This window comes from Scyliorhinus torazame, chromosome 1, assembly GCF_047496885.1.
Source record: "Scyliorhinus torazame isolate Kashiwa2021f chromosome 1, sScyTor2.1, whole genome shotgun sequence".
In the NCBI taxonomy this organism is placed as follows: domain Eukaryota; kingdom Metazoa; phylum Chordata; class Chondrichthyes; order Carcharhiniformes; family Scyliorhinidae; genus Scyliorhinus; species Scyliorhinus torazame.
The window spans coordinates 149,182,892-149,207,586 of NC_092707.1; the positions used below are offsets into that span (position 1 = coordinate 149,182,892).

At 55.2% G+C, this 24,695-nt stretch overlaps 1 pseudogene; it reads left to right on the forward strand.

Moving 5' to 3' along the window:
* Positions 1-20,759, forward strand: part of LOC140417605 (heat shock cognate 71 kDa protein-like) — a 75,943-nt pseudogene extending 55,184 nt beyond the window's left edge.
* Positions 20,760-24,695: the final 3,936 nt, after the last annotated feature.

Consider the following 24,695-nt stretch of genomic DNA (forward strand, 5'->3'; position numbering starts at 1 on the left):
ACATCCGACTAACCCACTAACCTGACCACCACCATCCGACTACCCCACTAACCTTACCACCACCATCTGACTTATCCACGAACCTGACCACCACCATCCGAATACCCCACTACCCTGACCACTACCATCCGACTACCCCACTAACCAGACCACCACCGTCCGACTACCCCACTAACCTGACCACCACCATCTGACTACCCCACTATCCTGACCACCACCATCCGACTACCCCACTAACCTGACCACCACCATCCGACTACGCCACTAACCTGACCACCACCATCCGACTACCCCACTAACCTAACCACCGCCATCCGACTACCCCACTATCCTGACCACCACCATCCGACTACCCCACTAACCTGACCACCACCATCCGACTACGCCACTAACCTGACCACCACCATCCGACTACCCCACTAACCTGACCACCACCATCCGACTGCCCCACTAACCTGACCACCACCATCCGACTCCCCCACAAACCTGACCACCACCATCCGACTACCCCACTAACCTGACCACCACCACCGAGTACCCCACTAACCTGACCACCACTATCCGAATACCCCACTACACTGACCACCACCATCCGACTGCCCCACTAACCTGACCACCACCATCCGAGTACCCTACTAACCTGCCCGCCACCATCTGACCAGCCCACGGATCTGACCACCACCAGCCAAATACCCCACAAACCTGACCACCACCATCCGAATACCCCACCAACCTGACCACCACCATCCGACTGCCCCACTACCCTGACTACCACGATCCGAGTACCCCACTAACCTGACCACCACCATCCGAATACCCCACTAACCTGACCACCACCATCCGAATACCCCACTAATCTGAACACTACCATCCGGCTACCCCACTAACCTGACCACCACCATCCGACTGCACACTCACCTGACCACCACCATCCGACTACCCCACTAACCTGACCACCACCATCCTACTGCCCCACTAACCTGACCACCGCCATCCGACTACCCCACTAACCTGACCACCACCATCCGAATACCCCACTAACCTGACCACCACCATCCGAATACCCCACTAATCTGAACACTACCATCCGGCTACCCCACTAACCTGACCACCACCATCCGACTGCACACTCACCTGACCACCACCAGCTGACCATCCGACTAATCTGACCACCACCATCCGATTAACCCACTAATCTGCACACCACCATCCGACTACCCCACTAACCTGACCACGACCATCCGACTAACTCATAACCTGACCACCACCATACGACTGCCCCACTAACTTGACCACCACCATCCGAGCACCCCACTAACCTGACCACCACCATCCGACTACCCCACTAACCTGACCACCACCATCCGACTACCCCACTAACCTGACCACCACCATCTGAATACCCCACTAACCTGACCACCACCATCCGACTACCCAACTAACCTGACCACCACCATACGACTGCCCCACTAACTTGACCACCACCATCCGAGCACCCCACTAACCTGACTACCACCATCTGAATACCCCACTAACCTGACCACCACCATCCTACTGCCCCACTAACCTTACCACCGCCATCCGACTACCCCACTAACCTGACCACCACCATCCGAATACCCCACTAACCTGACCACCACCATCCGAATACCCCACTAATCTGAACACTACCATCCGGCTACCCCACTAACCTGACCACCACCATCCGACTGCACACTCACCTGACCACCACCAGCTGACCATCCGACTAATCTGACCACCACCATCCGATTAACCCACTAATCTGCACACCACCATCCGACTACCCCACTAACCTGACCACGGCCATCCGACTAACTCATAACCTGACCACCACCATACGACTGCCCCACTAACTTGACCACCACCATCCGAGCACCCCACTAACCTGACCACCACCATCCGACTACCCCACTAACCTAACCACCACCATCCGACTACCCCACTAACCTGACCACCACCATCTGAATACCCCACTAACCTGACCACCACCATCCGACTACCCAACTAACCTGACCACCACCATACGACTGCCCCACTAACTTGACCACCACCATCCGAGCACCCCACTAACCTGACTACCACCATCTGAATACCCCACTAAGCTGACCACCACCATCCGACTACCCCACTAACCTGTCCACCACCATCCGACTACCCCACTACCCTGACCACCACTATCTGACCATCACATTAATCTGACCACCACCATCTGACCATCCCACTAATCTGACAATCACCATCCGACTACCCGACTATCCTGACCACCACCATCCGACTACCCCACTAACCTGACCACCACCATCCGACTACGCCACTAACCTGACCACCACCATCCGACTACCCCACTAACCTAACCACCGCCATCCGACTACCCCACTATCCTGACCACCACCATCCGACTACCCCACAACCTGACCACCACCATTCGACTACGCCACTAACCTGACCACCACCATCCGACTACCCCACTTACCTGACCACCACCATCCGACTGCCCCACTAACCTGACCACCACCATCAAACTCCCCCACAAACCTGACCACCACCATCCGACTACCCCACTGACCTAACCAACACCACCGAGTACCCAATAACCTGACCACCACTATCCGAATACCCCACTACACTGACCACCACCATCCGACTGCCCCACTAACCTGACCACCACCATCCGAGTACCCTACTAACCTGCCCGCCACCATCTGACCAGCCCACGGATCTGACCACCACCAGCCAAATACCCCACTAACCTGACCACCACCATCCGAATACCCCACCAACCTGACCACCACCATCCGACTGCCCCACTACCCTGACTACCACGATCCGAGTACCCCACTAACCTGACCACCACCATCCGAATACCCCACTAACCTGACCACCACCATCCGACTGCCCCACTACCCTGACCACCACGATCCGAGTACCCCACTAACCTGACCACCACCATCCGACTACCCCACTACCCTGACCACCAGCATCCGACTGCCCCACTACCCTGACCACCACGATGCGAGTACCCCACTAACCTGACCACCACCATCCGACTACCCCACTACCCTGACCACCACCATCCGACTGCCCCACGAACCTGACCACCACGATCCGACTACCCCACTAACCTGACCACCACCATCCGAATACCCCACTAACCTGACCACCACGATCCGCATACCCCACTAACCTGACCGCCACCATCCGAATACCCCACGAACATGACCGCCACCATCCGAATACCCCACGAACGTGACCACAGCCACCTACTGCCCCACTAACCTGACCACCACCATCCGAATACCCCACTAACCTGCCCACCACCACCCGACTACCACACTAACCTGCCCACCACCATCCGAAATACCCCTCTAACCTGATCACCACAATCCGACTGCCCCACGAACCTGACCACCAACATCCGGATTCCCCACTAACCTGTACACCACCATCCGACTACCCCACTAACCTGACCACCACCATCCGACTACCCCACTAACATGACCACCACCATCCGACTACCCCACCAACCTGACCACCACCATCCGACTACCCCACTACCCTGACCACCACCATCGGACTACCCCACTAACCTGACCACCACCATCCGACTACCCCACAAACCTGACCACCACCATCTGACAACCCCACTAACCTGACCACCACCATCCGACTTCCCCACTAACCTGACCACCACCATCTGACCCTCTGATCTGACCATCACCATCCGACTAACCCACTAACCTGACCACCACCATCCGACTACCCCACGAACTGACCACCACCATCCGACTGCCCCACTAACCTACCCACCACCATCCGAATACCCCACTAACCTGACAAACACCATCTGACCATCCCACTAATCTGACCACCACCATCTGACCATCACACTAATCTGACCATCACCATCCGACTACCCCACTAACCTGACCACAACCATCCGACTACCCCACCAACCTGACCACCACCATCCGAGCACCCCACTAACCTGGCCACCACCATCCCACTACCCCACTAACCTGACCACCACCATCCGAGTACCCCACTAACCTGGCCACGACCATCCGGCTACCCCACTAAACTGACCACCACCATCCGACTTCCCCACTACATTGACCACCACCATCGGACTACCCCACTAAACTGACCACCAACATCCGACTACCCCACAAACCTGACCACCACCATCTGACCCTCTAATCTGAACATCACTATCCGACTAACCCACTAACCTGACCACCACCATCCGACTAACCCACTAGCCTGACCACCAACATCCGACTACACCACAAACCTGACCACCTCCATCTGACCCTCTAATCTGAACACCACTATCCGACTAACCCACTAACCTGACCACCACCATCCGACTAACCCACTAACCTGACCACCACCATCCGACTACCCCACTAACTGACCACCAACATCCAACTGCCCCACTAACCTACCCACCACCATCCGACTACCCCACTAACTGACCACCAACATTCGACTGCCCCACTAAACTGACCACGACCATCTGACCATCCCACTAATCTGACCACCACCATCTGACCATCCCGCTAATCTGACCATCACCATCCGACTACCCCACTAACCTGACCACCACCATCACCATCCGACTAACCCACTAACGTGACCACCACCATCCGACTACCCCACCAACCTGACCACCAACATCCGACTACCCCACTAACCTGACCACTACCATCCAACCAACCCACTAACCTGACCACCACCATCCGAATACCCCACTACCCTGACCACCACCATCCGACTACCCCACTAACCTGACCACATCCGACTAACCCACTAACCTGACCACCACCATCCGACTACCCCACTAACCTTACCACCACCATCTGACTTATCCACGAACCTGACCACCACCATCCGAATACCCCACTACCCTGACCACTACCATCCGACTACCCCACTAACCTGACCACCACCGTCCGACTACCCCACTAACCTGACCACCACCATCTGACTACCCCACTAACCTGACCACCACCAGCCGACTACCCCACTAACCTGACCACCACCATCCGACTACCCCACTAACCTGACCACCACCATCCGACTAATCCACGAACCTGACCACCACCATCCGACTACCCCACTAACCTGACCACCACCATCCGACTACCCCACTAACCTGACGACCACCATCCGACTACCCTCTAGCCTGACCACCACCATCCGACTACCCCACTAACCTGACCACCACCATCCGACTACCCCACTAACCTGACCACCACCATCTGACTACCCCACTAACCTGACCACCACCATCCGACTACCCCACTAACCTGACCACCACCATCCTACTAACCCACTAACATGACCACCACAATCAGAATACCCCACTACCCTGACCACCACCATCCGACTACCCCACTAACCTGACCACCGCCATCCGACTGCCCCACTAACCTGCCCAGCACTATCCGACTACCCCACTAATCTGGCCGCCACCATCCGACTGCCCCACTAACCTGACCACCACCATCCGACTACCCCACTAACCTGACCACCACCATCTGACTGCCCCACCAACCTGACCACCACCATCCGACTACCCCACTAACCTGACCACCACCATCCGACTACCCCACTATCCTGACCACCACCATCCGACTACCCCACTAACCTGACCACCACCATCCGACTACCCCACCAACCTGACCACCACCATCCGACTACCCCACTAACCTGACCACAAACATCCAACCAACCTACTAACCTGACCACCACCATCCGTCTAACCCACTAACCTGACCACCACCATCCGACTATCCCACTAACCTGACCACCACCATCCGACTAATCCACGAACCTGACCACCACCATCCGACTACCCCACTAACCTGACCACCACCATCCGACTACCCCACTAACCTGACGACCACCATCCGACTACCCTCTAGCCTGACCACCACCATCCGACTACCCCACTAACCTGACCACCACCATCCGACTACCCCACTAAGCTGACCACCACCATCTGACTACCCCACTAACCTGACCACCACCATCCGACTACCCCACTAACCTGACCACCACCATCCTACTAACCCACTAACATGACCACCACAATCAGAATACCCCACTACCCTGACCACCACCATCCGACTACCCCACTAACCTGACCACCGCCATCCGACTGCCCCACTAACCTGCCCAGCACTATCCGACTACCCCACTAATCTGGCCGCCACCATCCGACTGCCCCACTAACCTGACCACCACCATCCGACTACCCCACTAACCTGACCACCACCATCTGACTGCCCCACCAACCTGACCACCACCATCCGACTACCCCACTAACCTGACCACCACCATCCGACTACCCCACTATCCTGACCACCACCATCCGACTACCCCACTAACCTGACCACCACCATCCGACTACCCCACCAACCTGACCACCACCATCCGACTACCCCACTAACCTGACCACTACCATCCAACCAACCTACTAACCTGACCACCACCATCCGTCTAACCCACTAACCTGACCACCACCATCCGACTACCCCACTAACCTGACCACCACCATCCGACTAACCCAAGAACCTGACCACCACCATCCGACTATCCCACTAACCTGACCACCACCATCCGACTAACCTCTAGCCTGACCACCACCATCCGACTACCCCACTAACCTGACCACCACCATCCGACTATCCCACTAACCTGACCACCACCATCTGACTACCCCACTACCATGACCACCACCATCCGACTACCCCACTAACCTGACCACCACCATCCTACTAACCCACTAACATGACCACCACCATCAGAATACCCCACTACCCTGACCACCACCATCCGACTACCCCACTCACCTGACCACCACTGTCCGACTGCCCCACTAACCTGCCCAGCACTATCCGACTACCCCACTAATCTGCCCGCCACCATCCGACCATCCCACTACCCTGACCGCCACCATCCTAATACCCCACTAACCTGACCACCACCATCCGACTTCCCCACTAACCTGACAACCACCATCCGACTAACCCACTAACCTGACCACCACCATCCGACTACCCCACGAACTGACCACCACCATCCGACTGCCCCACTAAGCTACCCACCACCATCCGACTACCCCACTAATCTGACCACCACCATCTGACCATCCCACTAATCTGACCATCACCATCCGACTACCCCACTAACCTGACCACCACCATCCGACTACCCCACTAACCTGACCACCACCATCCGAATACCCCACTATCCTGACCACCACCATCTGACTACCCCACTAACCTGACCACCACCATCCGACTACCCCACTAACCTGACCACCACCATCCGACTGCCCCAGTAATCTGACCACCGCCATCCGACTACCCCACTAACCTGACCACCACCATCCGAATACCACACTAACCTGACCACCACCATCCGACTACCCCACTAACCTGACCACCACCATCCGAATACCCCACTAACCTGACCACCACCAGCCGACTACCCCACTAACCTAACCACCACCATCCGAATACCCCACTAACCTGACCACCACCATCCGACTACCCCACTAACCTGACCACCACCAGCTGACCATCCCACTAATCTAAACACCACCATCCGGCTACCCCACTAACCTGACCACCAATATCCGACTGCCCACTAGCCTGATCACCACCATCCGACTGCCCCAATAATCTGACCACCACCATCCGACTACCCCACTAACCTGACCACGACCATCCGACTAACTCATAACCTGACCACCACCATCCGACTACCCCACTAACCTGACCAGCACCATCTGACTACCCCACTAACCTGACCACCACCATCCGACTACCCCACTAACCTGACCACCACCATCCTACTAACCCACTAACATGACCACCACAATCAGAATACCCCACTACCCTGACCACCACCATCCGACTACCCCACTAACCTGACCACCGCCATCCGACTGCCCCACTAACCTGCCCAGCACTATCCGTCTACCCCACTAATCTGGCCGCCACCATCCGACTGCCCCACTAACCTGACCACCACCATCCGACTGCCCCACTACCCTGACTACCACGATCCGAGTACCCCACTAACCTGACCACCACCATCCGAATACCCCACTAACCTGACCACCACCATCCGACTGCCCCACTACCCTGACCACCACGATCCGAGTACCCCACTAACCTGACCACCACCATCCGACTACCCCACTACCCTGACCACCAGCATCCGACTGCCCCACTACCCTGACCACCACGATGCGAGTACCCCACTAACCTGACCACCACCATCCGACTACCCCACTACCCTGACCACCACCATCCGACTGCCCCACGAACCTGACCACCACGATCCGACTACCCCACTAACCTGACCACCACCATCCGAATACCCCACTAACCTGACCACCACGATCCGCATACCCCACTAACCTGACCGCCACCATCCGAATACCCCACGAACATGACCGCCACCATCCGAATACCCCACGAACATGACCACAGCCACCTACTGCCCCACTAACCTGACCACCACCATCCGAATACCCCACTAACCTGCCCACCACCACCCGACTACCACACTAACCTGCCCACCACCATCCGAAATACCCCTCTAACCTGATCACCACAATCCGACTGCCCCACGAACCTGACCACCAACATCCGGATTCCCCACTAACCTGTACACCACCATCCGACTACCCCACTAACCTGACCACCACCATCCGACTACCCCACTAACATGACCACCACCATCCGACTACCCCACCAACCTGACCACCACCATCCGACTACCCCACTACCCTGACCACCACCATCGGACTACCCCACTAACCTGACCACCACCATCCGACTACCCCACAAACCTGACCACCACCATCTGACAACCCCACTAACCTGACCACCACCATCCGACTTCCCCACTAACCTGACCACCACCATCTGACCCTCTGATCTGACCATCACCATCCGACTAACCCACTAACCTGACCACCACCATCCGACTACCCCACGAACTGACCACCACCATCCGACTGCCCCACTAACCTACCCACCACCATCCGAATACCCCACTAACCTGACAAACACCATCTGACCATCCCACTAATCTGACCACCACCATCTGACCATCACACTAATCTGACCATCACCATCCGACTACCCCACTAACCTGACCACAACCATCCGACTACCCCACCAACCTGACCACCACCATCCGAGCACCCCACTAACCTGGCCACCACCATCCCACTACCCCACTAACCTGACCACCACCATCCGAGTACCCCACTAACCTGGCCACGACCATCCGGCTACCCCACTAAACTGACCACCACCATCCGACTTCCCCACTACATTGACCACCACCATCGGACTACCCCACTAAACTGACCACCAACATCCGACTACCCCACAAACCTGACCACCACCATCTGACCCTCTAATCTGAACATCACTATCCGACTAACCCACTAACCTGACCACCACCATCCGACTAACCCACTAACCTGACCACCAACATCCGACTACACCACAAACCTGACCACCTCCATCTGACCCTCTAATCTGAACACCACTATCCGACTAACCCACTAACCTGACCACCACCATCCGACTAACCCACTAACCTGACCACCACCATCCGACTACCCCACTAACTGACCACCAACATCCAACTGCCCCACTAACCTACCCACCACCATCCGACTACCCCACTAACTGACCACCAACATTCGACTGCCCCACTAAACTGACCACGACCATCTGACCATCCCACTAATCTGACCACCACCATCTGACCATCCCGCTAATCTGACCATCACCATCCGACTACCCCACTAACCTGACCACCACCATCACCATCCGACTAACCCACTAACGTGACCACCACCATCCGACTACCTCACCAACCTGACCACCAACATCCGACTACCCCACTAACCTGACCACTACCATCCAACCAACCCACTAACCTGACCACCACCATCCGAATACCCCACTACCCTGACCACCACCATCCGACTACCCCACTAACCTGACCACATCCGACTAACCCACTAACCTGACCACCACCATCCGACTACCCCACTAACCTTACCACCACCATCTGACTTATCCACGAACCTGACCACCACCATCCGAATACCCCACTACCCTGACCACTACCATCCGACTACCCCACTAACCAGACCACCACCGTCCGACTACCCCACTAACCTGACCACCACCATCTGACTACCCCACTAACCTGACCACCACCAGCCGACTACCCCACTAACCTGACCACCACCATCCGACTACCCCACTAACCTGACCACCACCATCCGACTAATCCACGAACCTGACCACCACCATCCGACTACCCCACTAACCTGACCACCACCATCCGACTACCCCACTAACCTGACGACCACCATCCGACTACCCTCTAGCCTGACCACCACCATCCGACTACCCCACTAACCTGACCACCACCATCCGACTACCCCACTAACCTGACCACCACCATCTGACTACCCCACTAACCTGACCACCACCATCCGACTAATCCACTAACCTGACCACCACCATCCTACTAACCCACTAACATGACCACCACAATCAGAATACCCCACTACCCTGACCACCACCATCCGACTACCCCACTAACCTGACCACCGCCATCCGACTGCCCCACTAACCTGCCCAGCACTATCCGACTACCCCACTAATCTGGCCGCCACCATCCGACTGCCCCACTAACCTGACCACCACCATCCGACTACCCCACTAACCTGACCACCACCATCTGACTGCCCCACCAACCTGACCACCACCATCCGACTACCCCACTAACCTGACCACCACCATCCGACTACCCCACTATCCTGACCACCACCATCCGACTACCCCACTATCCTGACCACCACCATCCGACTACCCCACTAACCTGACCACCACCATCCGACTACCCCACTAACCTGACCACAAACATCCAACCAACCTACTAACCTGACCACCACCATCCGTCTAACCCACTAACCTGACCACCACCATCCGACTATCCCACTAACCTGACCACCACCATCCGACTAATCCACGAACCTGACCACCACCATCCGACTACCCCACTAACCTGACCACCACCATCCGACTACCCCACTAACCTGACGACCACCATCCGACTACCCTCTAGCCTGACCACCACCATCCGACTACCCCACTAATCTGACCACCACCATCCGACTACCCCACTAACCTGACCACCACCATCTGACTACCCCACTAACCTGACCACCACCATCCGACTACCCCACTAACCTGACCACCACCATCCTACTAACCCACTAACATGACCACCACAATCAGAATACCCCACTACCCTGATCACCACCATCCGACTACCCCACTAACCTGACCACCGCCATCCGACTGCCCCACTAACCTGCCCAGCACTATCCGACTACCCCACTAATCTGGCCGCCACCATCCGACTGCCCCACTAACCTGACCACCACCATCCGACTACCCCACTAACCTGACCACCACCATCTGACTGCCCCACCAACCTGACCACCACCATCCGACTACCCCACTAACCTGACCACCACCATCCGACTACCCCACTATCCTGACCACCACCATCCGACTACCCCACTAACCTGACCACCACCATCCGACTACCCCACCAACCTGACCACCACCATCCGACTACCCCACTAACCTGACCACTACCATCCAACCAACCTACTAACCTGACCACCACCATCCGTCTAACCCACTAACCTGACCACCACCATCCGACTACCCCACTAACCTGACCACCACCATCCGACTAACCCACGAACCTGACCACCACCATCCGACTATCCCACTAACCTGACCACCACCATCCGACTAACCTCTAGCCTGACCACCACCATCCGACTACCCCACTAACCTGACCACCACCATCCGACTATCCCACTAACCTGACCACCACCATCTGACTACCCCACTACCATGACCACCACCATCCGACTACCCCACTAACCTGACCACCACCATCCTACTAACCCACTAACATGACCACCACCATCAGAATACCCCACTACCCTGACCACCACCATCCGACTACCCCACTCACCTGACCACCACTGTCCGACTGCCCCACTAACCTGCCCAGCACTATCCGACTACCCCACTAATCTGCCCGCCACCATCCGACCATCCCACTACCCTGACCACCACCATCCGAATACCCCACTAACCTGACCACCACCATCCGACTTCCCCACTAACCTGACAACCACCATCCGACTAACCCACTAACCTGACCACCACCATCCGACTACCCCACGAACTGACCACCACCATCCGACTGCCCCACTAAGCTACCCACCACCATCCGACTACCCCACTAATCTGACCACCACCATCTGACCATCCCACTAATCTGACCATCACCATCCGACTACCCCACTAACCTGACCACCACCATCCGACTACCCCACTAACCTGACCACCACCATCCGAATACCCCACTATCCTGACCACCACCATCTGACTACCCCACTAACCTGACCACCACCATCCGACTACCCCACTAACCTGACCACCACCATCCGACTGCCCCAATAATCTGACCACCGCCATCCGACTGCCCCACTAACCTGACCATCACCATCCGACTAGCCCACTAACCTGACCACCACCATCCGAATACCACACTAACCTGACCACCACCATCCGACTACCCCACTAACCTGACCACCACCATCCGAATACCCCACTAACCTGACCACCACCAGCCGACTACCCCACTAACCTAACCACCACCATCCGAATACCCCACTAACCTGACCACCACCATCCGACTACCCCACTAACCTGACCACCACCAGCTGACCATCCCACTAATCTAAACACCACCATCCGGCTACCCCACTAACCTGACCACCAATATCCGACTGCCCACTAGCCTGATCACCACCATCCGACTGCCCCAATAATCTGACCACCACCATCCGACTACCCCACTAACCTGACCACGACCATCCGACTAACTCATAACCTGACCACCACCATCCGACTACCCCACTAACCTGACCACCACCATCTGACTACCCCACTAACCTGACCACCACCATCCGACTACCCCACTAACCTGACCACCACCATCCTACTAACCCACTAACATGACCACCACAATCAGAATACCCCACTACCCTGACCACCACCATCCGACTACCCCACTAACCTGACCACCGCCATCCGACTGCCCCACTAACCTGCCCAGCACTATCCGTCTACCCCACTAATCTGGCCGCCACCATCCGACTGCCCCACTAACCTGACCACCACCATCCGACTACCCCACTAACCTGACCACCACCATCTGACTGCCCCACCAACCTGACCACCACCATCCGACTACCCCACTAACCTGACCACCACCATCCGACTACCCCACTATCCTGACCACCACCATCCGACTACCCCACTAACCTGACCACCACCATCCGACTACCCCACCAACCTGACCACCACCATCCGACTACCCCACTAACGTGACCACTACCATCCAACCAACCTACTAACCTGACCACCACCATCCGTCTAACCCACTAACCTGACCACCACCATCCGACTACCCCACTAACCTGACCACCACCATCCGACTAATCCACGAACCTGACCACCACCATCCGACTATCCCACTAACCTGACCACCACCATCCGACTAACCTCTAGCCTGACCACCACCATCCGACTACCCCACTAACCTGACCACCACCATCCGACTATCCCACTAACCTGACCACCACCATCTGACTACCCCACTAACATGACCACCACCATCCGACTACCCCACTAACCTGACCACCACCATCCTACTAACCCACTAACATGACCACCACCATCAGAATACCCCACTACCCTGACCACCACCATCCGACTACCCCACTCACCTGACCACCACTGTCCGACTGCCCCACTAACCTGCCCAGCACTATCCGACTACCCCACTAATCTGCCCGCCACCATCCGACCATCCCACTACCCTGACCACCACCATCCGAATACCCCACTAACCTGACCACCACCATCCGACTTCCCCACTAACCTGACCACCACCATCCGACTAACCCACTAACCTGACCACCACCATCCGACTACCCCACGAACTGACCACCACCATCCGACTGCCCCACTAAGCTACCCACCACCATCCGACTACCCCACTAATCTGACCACCACCATCTGACCATCCCACTAATCTGACCATCACCATCCGACTACCCCACTAACCTGACCACCACAATCCGACTACCCCACTAACCTGACCACCACCATCCGACTACCCCACTAACCTGACCACCACCATCCGACTACCCCACTATCCTGACCACCACCATCTGACTACCCCACTAACCTGACCACCACCATCCGACTACCCCACTAACCTGACCACCACCATCCGACTACCCCACTAACCTGACCACCACCATCCGACTGCCCCACTAACCTGACCACCACCATCCGAATACCACACTAACCTGGCAACCACCATCCGACTACCCCACTAACCTGACCACCACCATCCGAATACCCCACTAACCTGACCACCACCAGCCGACTACCCCACTAACCTAACCACCACCATCCGAATACCCCACTAACCTGACCACCACCATCCGACTACCCCACTAACCTGACCACCACCAGCTGACCATCCCACTAATCTAAACACCACCATCCGGCTACCCCACTAACCTGACCACCACCATCCGAATACCCCACTAACCTGACCACCACCAGCCGACTACCCCACTAACCTAACCACCACCATCCGAATACCCCACTAACCTGACCACCACCATCCGACTACCCCACTAACCTGACCACCACCAGCTGACCATCCCACTAATCTAAACACCACCATCCGGCTACCCCACTAAGCTGACCACCAATATCCGACTGCCCACTAGCCTGATCACCACCATCCGACTGCCCCAATAATCTGACCACCACCATCCGACTGCCCCACTAACCTGACCACGACCATCCGACTAACTCATAACCTGACCACCACCATCCGACTGCCCCACTAACCTGACTACCACCATCCGAATACCCCACTAACCTGACCACCACCATCCGACTACCCCACTAACCTGACCACCACCATCCGAATACCCCACTAACCTGACCACCACCATCCGAACACCCCACTAACCTGACCACCACCATCCGACTACCCCACTAACCTGACCATCACCATCCGAATACCCCACTAACCTGACCACCACCATCCGAATACCCCACTAACCTGACCACCAACATCCGACTGCCCCACTAACCTACCCACCACCATCCGACTACCCCACTAACTGACCACCAACATTCGACTGCCCCACTAAACTGACCACGACCATCTGACCATCCCACTAATCTGACCACCACCATCTGACCATCCCGCTAATCTGACCATCACCATCCGACTACCCCACTAACCTGACCACCACCATCACCATCCGACTAACCCACTAACCTGACCACCACCATCCGACTACCCCACCAACCTGACCACCAACATCCGACTACCCCACTAACCTGACCACTACCATCCAACCAACCCACTAACCTGACCACCACCATCCGAATACCCCACTACCCTGACCACCACCATCCGACTACCCCACTAACCTGACCACATCCGACTAACCCACTAACCTGACCACCACCATCCGACTACCCCACTAACCTTACCACCACCATCTGACTTATCCACGAACCTGACCACCACCATCCGAATACCCCACTACCCTGACCACTACCATCCGACTACCCCACTAACCTGACCACCACCGTCCGACTACCCCACTAACCTGACCACCACCATCTGACTACCCCACTAACCTGACCACCACCAGCCGACTACCCCACTAACCTGACCACCACCATCCGACTACCCCACTAACCTGACCACCACCATCCGACTAATCCACGAACCTGACCACCACCATCCGACTACCCCACTAACCTGACCACCACCATCCGACTACCCCACTAACCTGACGACCACCATCCGACTACCCTCTAGCCTGACCACCACCATCCGACTACCCCACTAACCTGACCACCACCATCCGACTACCCCACTAACCTGACCACCACCATCTGACTACCCCACTAACCTGACCACCACCATCCGACTACCCCACTAACCTGACCACCACCATCCTACTAACCCACTAACATGACCACCACAATCAGAATACCCCACTACCCTGACCACCACCATCCGACTACCCCACTAACCTGACCACCGCCATCCGACTGCCCCACTAACCTGCCCAGCACTATCCGACTACCCCACTAATCTGCCCGCCACCATCCGACTGCCCCACTAACCTGACCACCACCATCCGACTACCCCACTAACCTGACCACCACCATCTGACTGCTCCACCAACCTGACCACCACCATCCGACTACCCCACTAACCTGACCACCACCATCCGACTACCCCACTATCCTGACCACCACCATCCGACTACCCCACTAACCTGACCACCATCATCCGACTACCCCACCAACCTGACCACCACCATCCGACTACCCCACTAACCTGACCACTACCATCCAACCAACCTACTAACCTGACCACCACCATCCGTCTAACCCACTAACCTGACCACCACCATCCGACTACCCCACTAACCTGACCACCACCATCCGACTAATCCACGAACCTGACCACCACCATCCGACTATCCCACTAACCTGACCACCACCATCCGACTAACCTCTAGCCTGACGACCACCATCCGACTACCCCACTAACCTGACCACCACCATCCGACTATCCCACTAACCTGACCACCACCATCTGACTACCCCACTAACATGACCACCACCATCCGACTACCCCACTAACCTGACCACCACCATCCTACTAACCCACTAACATGACCACCACCATCAGAATACCCCACTACCCTGACCACCACCATCCGACGACCCCACTCACCTGACCACCACTGTCCGACTGCCCCACTAACCTGCCCAGCACTATCCGACTACCCCACTAATCTGCCCGCCACCATGCGACCATCCCACTACCCTGACCACCACCATCCGAATACCCCACTAACCTGACCACCACCATCCGAATTCCCCACTAACCTGACCACCACCATCCGACTAACCCACTAACCTGACCACCACCATCCGACTACCCCACGTACTGACCACCACCATCCGACTGCCCCACTAAGCTACCCACCACCATCCGACTACCCCACTAATCTGACCACCACCATCTGACCATCCCACTAATCTGACCATCACCATCCGACTACCCCACTAACCTGACCACCACAATCCGACTACCCCACTAACCTGACCACCACCATCCGAATACCCCACTATCCTGACCACCACCATCTGACTACCCCACTAACCTGACCACCACCATCCGAATACCCCACTAACCTGACCACCACCAGCCGACTACCCCACTAACCCAACCACCACCATCCGAATACCCCACTAACCTGACCACCACCATCCGACTACCCCACTAACCTGACCACCACCAGCTGACCATCCCACTAATCTAAACACCACCATCCGGCTACCCCACTAACCTGACCACCAATATCCGACTGCCCACTAGCCTGATCACCACCATCCGACTGCCCCAATAATCTGACCACCACCATCCGACTACCCCACTAACCTGACCACGACCATCCGACTAACTCATAACCTGACCACCACCATCCGACTGCCCCACTAACCTGACTACCACCATCCGAATACCCCACTAACCTGACCACCACCATCCGACTACCCCACTAACCTGACCACCACCATCCGAATACCCCACTAACCTGACCACCACCATCCGAACACCCCACTAACCTGACCACCACCATCCGACTACCCCACTAACCTGACCACCACCATCCGAATACCCCACTAACCTGACCACCACCATCCGAATACCCCACTAACCTGACCACCACCATCCGAACACCCCACTAATCTAAACACAACCATCCGAACACCCCACTAACCTGACCACGACCATCCGACTAACTCATAACCTGACCACCACCATCCGACTGCCCCACTAACCTGACTACCACCATCCGAATACCCCACTAACCTGACCACCACCATCCGAATACCACACTAACCTGACCACCACCATCCGACTACCCCACTAACCTGACCACCACCATCCGAATACCCCACTAACCTGACCACCACCAGCCGACTACCCCACTAACCTAACCACCACCATCCGAATACCCCACTAACCTGACCACCACCATCCGACTACCCCACTAACCTGACCACCACCAGCTGACCATCCCACTAATCTAAACACCACGATCCGGCTACCCCACTAACCTGACCACCAATATCCGACTGCCCACTAGCCTGATCACCACCATCCGACTGCCCCACTAATCTGACCACCACCATCCGACTACCCCACTAACCTGACCACGACCATCCGACTAACTCATAACCTGACCACCACCATCCGACTGCCCCACTAACCTGACTACCACCATCCGAATACCCCACTAACCTGACCACCACCATCCGACTACCCCACTAACCTGACCACCACCATCCGAATACCCCACTAACCTGACCACCACCATCCGAACACCCCACTAACCTGACCACCACCATCCGACTACCCCACTAACCTGACCACCACCATCCGAATACCCCACTAACCTGACCACCACCATCCGAATACCCCACTAACCTGACCACCACTATCTGACCATCCCACTTATCTGACCACCACCATCCGACTAACCCACTAATCTGCACGCCACCATCCGACTACCCCATTAACCTGACCACGGCCATCCGACTAACTCATAACCTGACCACCACCATCCGACTACCCCACTAACCTGACCACCACCATCCGAGCACCCCACTAACCTGACTACCACCATCCGAATACCCCACTAACCTGACCACCACCATCCGACTACCCCACTAACCTGACCACCACCATCCGACTACCCCACTATCCTGACCACCACCATCCGAATACTCCACTACCCTGACCACCACCATCCGACTGCCCCACTAACCTGACCACCACCATCCGAGTACCTCACTAACCTGCCCACCACCATCCGACTATCCCAATAACCTGACCACCACCATCTGACCAGCCCACTGATCTGACCACCACCATCCGAATACCCCACGAACCTGACCACCACCATCCGAATACCCCACTAACCTGACCACCACCATCCGACTACCCCACTAACCTGACCACCACCATCCGAATACCCCACTAACCTGACCACCACCATCTGACTACCCCACTAACCTGACCACCACCATCCGACTACCCCACTAACCTGACGGCCACCATCCGACCATCCGACTACCCTGACCACCACCAGCCGACTACCCCACAAACTGCCCAGCAGTATCCGACTGCCCCACTAACCTGACCACCACCATCGGACTACCCCACTAACCTTACCACCTCCATCCGACTACCCCACTAACCTGACCACCACTATCAGAATACCCCACTAACCTGACCACCACCATCCAACTGCCCCACTAATCTGCCCACCTGCATCCGACTACCCCACTAACCTGACCACCACCATCTGACTTCCCCACTAACCTGACCATCACCATCTGACTACCCCACTAACCTGACCACCACCATCCGACTACCCCACTAACCTGACCACCACCATCCGACTACCCCACTAACCTGACCACCACCGTCCAACTACCCCACTAACCTGACTACCACCATCCGACTACCCCACTAACCTGACCACCACCATCCTACTGCCCCACTAACCTGACCACCACCATCTGACTACCCCACTAACCTGACCACCACCGTCCAACTACCCCACTAACCTGACCACCACCATCCAACTACCCCACTAACCTGACCACCACCGTCCAACTACCCCACTAACCTGACCACCACCATCCGACTTCTTGACTGCATTGGCTAGATCGAAACCAAATGGCTGAAAAGGACGGTCTGTGTGTATTATGATGAATTGAAAATATATTTTAATTCCTACTTTCTCAAGCTGATGAAATCAAGGCTCATTGCATTGTCGTCGCGGCAATGAGACTCAAACCTCAGTGTCATGGCGGCACGGTAACACAGTGATTAGAACTGTTGATTCACAGCCCCAGGGACCTGGGTTCGATTCCCGCTTGGATCACTGTCTGTGCGGAGTCTGCACGTTCCCGCTGTGACTGCGTGGGTTTCCTCCCACAGGTCCCAAAAGACATGCTCGTTAGGTAATTTGGACATTCTGAATCCTCCCTCTGTGTTCCTGAACAGGTGCCGGAATGTGGCAGCTAGGGACTTCTCACTGTAACTTCATTGCAGTGTTAATGTAAGCCTACTGACACTAATACAGATTATTATTATTCATGACAAAAAATGTACACCACTACATCAGTCACTTAATGGCTTGAGTTTTATATCTATCTTTCCAGGGTAAATTGAGTGAAGGTGATGAACAGAAAGTTTTGAACAAGGTGAAGGGGACCCTGGATTGGCTAGATCAAAACCAAATGGCTGAAAAGGCCGAGTTTGAGTTCCATCAAAAAGAGTTGGAGAAGGTGTGTAATCCCGTTCGCACGCAGCTGTGCCAGAGCAGTGCTGCCCTGGTCCAGGGGAAATTCCTCAAGGAGCAACAAGTGCCCCAGGTTCTGCGGGGCCAAACATAGAGGAAGTGGACCAAAGCTTAAAAAATTCAGTGGAACAAATGATTCTCTACCTGAGATGATGCAACTAATATAACATTATGTTTTCTTCAAACTCATTGTTAATCTCTTCAATCCGGGTTTATTCTTCAACTATGATGTTACGCAAAATGTAAACAGAGTATAGGAGTGTTATCCCCAAATAGATCATGTATACAGTTAGGCAGAGTACAGATTCTATGTTCAAATATATTTTTTCTAAAATATGCATGTTGATATCATTAATTTTATTGTTCAATACAACACTAAGCTGGATATTAATTGCTTGTTTATGTATCATGAAGTGAATTTTAGCAATAGGTGGTACACAGGAGTTGCATAACTGGTAAATTACACATATGAAACTAAAAAATATGAACGTTAAAGTACATGGAGCTTAGTGTCAAGAACACAGCTGATGGTAAATGCCGGGTTATTCCAAATCCCAGAAGGTGAACTTGAAACAACCGCCCTCAACTGTATTTTATAATTTGATATATACATAGAACATAGAACAGTACAGCACAGAACAGGCCCTTCGGCCCTCGATCTTGTGCCAAGCTTTGTCCGAAACCAAGATCAAGCTATCCCACTCCCTGTCATTCTGGTGTGCTCCATGTGCCTATCCAATAACCGCTTGAAAGTTCCTGAAGTGTCCGACTCCACTATCACAGCAGGCTGTCCATTCCACACTCTAACCACTCTCTGAGTAAAGAACCTACCTCGGACATCCCTCCTATATCTCCCACCCTGAATCTTATAGTTATGCCCCCTTGTAACAGCTACATCCGCCGGAGGAAATAGTCTCTGAACGTCCACTCTATCTATCCCCCTCATCATCTTATAAACCTCTATTAAGTAATCTCTCATCCTCCTCTGCTCCAAAGAGAAAAGCTCCCTCAATCTTTCCCCATAAGACCTACCCTCCAAACCAGACAGCATCCTGGTAAATCTCCATTGCACCCACATATAATGTGAGGAAAGATTTGAAACCAGAGAATGATGTCCTAAACGTTTTTGTGATGATTTAAAATAAAAGATTATTAAGCAATAAAATAAACAACAATAAACTTGAATTACCCTTAACTAATTCAATGGCTCGGCTAAATTCTCCGCCCCTCGACTCCGGAAATGCGAATCGCGATCAGATGGAGAATTGAGCGTCCGAGTAAAATCGAGGTTTGTGTCCAGCACTGAAGCGGTCATCATGCTCCGGTCTCTCACTGGCGGCGATAACAAGGTTTGGGCGCCAGCGCTGGAGACGGCATGCAGATCCGGCATTTACATCCATTTATATATGTCATTAGCGGGTTGGACCCAGTATGCTCTGGCCTCTGCAATTCCTCGCCCCTCTCAGGCGAAAGTCACGTGGGTCCGTTTTACTACAGGTATTTACAAGCGGGTACTGGGTGCCATGGCTGCTGAGGGAGAAAGAAGGTAAAGAAAGTTTTAAAAACTGTTAAAAATTGTGGAGGATGGGGAGGTGCTGCCAGGGCCGGGGAGCGACTTGGTAACAGCTCCATGGATTCGGGATGTCCCCTTCGGGATCAAGGTGGCTGGGATCAGACCGCCTTTGTTGCAGTACTTGTTTTTTAAGTACCCATTTTGTACAAGTTACAGGCCCCTGGCAGCTCGCAATGCTGAATGCTCACTGTATACTGCAAATGTTCACAGAGCCTCTGGTCATTTGGGAGCCTGACCAGGACACCCCTCTGGAAACCATCAAACTCCAGCTGACCCACCAATGGGATGGGCGTGGCCAAGCTCAATCAGTAGCCCACTAGGTGCTGGCATTCCTCAGTGCACTCATCAGAAGCACAGCCCCACTACAGGGAAAGCAGGACAATAGCAAAGCTCACCCCAAATAAAGGACACATGCACTGTATCTGGGCGGCCGATGATTGGGCCTTGCTCCATAAATTGAACCACGCTAGTCTAGTGAGTAAGGTTAAGTTAAACTTTCAAAAGTGGGATATCCTTCCCATGTTCTTGACAGGCAGAGTCCAGTTTATTTGTGGTAGTCACCACTAACTGTATTATATGTATTACGGTAAGACTCATATACTAGAGGTACATGGGTAAATCCCTGCCTGCTGGCTCCGCCCAGTAGGCGGCGTATAAATGTGTGTGCTCACCGGTGCTGCTCCCATTCTGGTAGCAGCTACAGGAGGCAACACATCTTTGCGCAATAAAGCCTCAATTATTCACTACTCTCATCTTTGGAGTAATTGATAGTGCATCAATTTATTGAGCAAAGATTTTAAAACGATGGAACTTCGCATCAAGCTTGATCGCCTGCAGCTGAGCCCTCAAGCAGCCAACGCTACGTCCACTTTTGACCACTGGCTAACCTGCTTCGAAAGCTACCTCCGAACATCCGCTGAGGAACCCTCGGACGCACAGAAGCTCCAGGTCCTTTATTCACGGGTGAGCCCTGATATTTTTCCTCTCATCCGGATGCGCCCACTTACGTTGAAGCAATGGAGCTCCTGAAAGGACATTACGTTCGGCCAATCACAAACTATACGCCAGGCACCTCCTGTCCACGAGACAGCAACTCCCCGGTGAGTCCCGAGACGATTTCTGGCATGTCCTGCACATCCTGGGGAGGAACTGTGACTGCCAGGCAATTTCGGCAGTCCAGCATAAAGAACTTTTAATCAGAGGCGCCTTCGTTACGGGCATGGGGTCGGCGTATGTCCGCTAGCGCCTATTGGAAGGGGGTACGCTTGATCTTGCGGGAACCAGGCAGCTTGCCAATTCATTAACAGTGGCCTCCCGTAACGTCCAGTCATATGCTCCCGACCGCACGTCACCCTCATGGGCATCGTGGGCCCCACCAGCTACTGACCCCAGCCCACCGCAAGCCTGCGCCGCGCGGAAGCCAGCCAGCCCCAGGGGGCCCAAATGCTACTTCTGCGGGCAGAACAAACACCCCCGGCAGCTCTGCCCGGCGCGGAGCGCAACCTGCAACGGATGCGGAAAGAAGAGACATTTTGCTGCTGTGTGCCAGGCCCAGTCGGTCGCCGCTGTTTCTAGGCCCAGCGTTCCTGAACCCCCCCACGGGCGCTGCCATTTTCCTCCTCGCAAGCCACATGCGGCCCGTGGGTGCCGCCATCTTTAATGCCGCCCGCCATGTGCGCCCCGTGGGCGCCGCCATCTTCGGCGCCATTTCGGATGGCGCCTCAGGACCCCTGCTCGTCGGGAAGATCGTCTGGCCGTTCATTGCCTGCCACCACTGCTGGCCAGCCCGGGGCCTCCCAGCATCGGCCGCAGCTCACCTCGATCACCTTGGATCAGTCCCGGTCCCACAACCTCGCAACCGCAACAACAACGGTGAAAATCAATGGGCACAAGACGTCCTGCCTTTTTGACTCCGGGAGCACGGAAAGCTTCATCCACCCCATGACAGTAAGGTGCTGCTCCCTCGCAGTACACCCCGTTACCCAGAAAATCTCCCTGGCCTCCGGATCCCATTCTGTGGAAATCCGGGGGTACTGCATCGCGACCCTCACAGTCCAAGGTGTAGAGTTCAGCAACTTCCGGCTCTACGTCCTCCCCCACCTCTGCGCTGCCCTGTTACTCGGCCTGGACTTCCAGTGCCACCTCCAAAGCTTAACTTTAAAATTTAGCGGACCCCCCCTCACCGTATGCAGCCTCACGACCCTTAAGGTTGATCCACTTTCCGTGTTTGCAAACCTCACCCCGGATTGCAAACCCGTCGCCACCAGGAGCAGACGGTACAGTGCCCAGGACAGGACCTTCATCAGGTCCGAGGTCCAGCGGCTTCTGCGGGAAGGCATCATTGAGGCCAGCAACAGCCCCTGGAGGGCCCAAGTGGTAGTTATAAAGACTGCGGAGAAGCACAGGATGGTCATTGACTACAGTCAGACTATTAATCGGTACACGCAGCTCAACGTG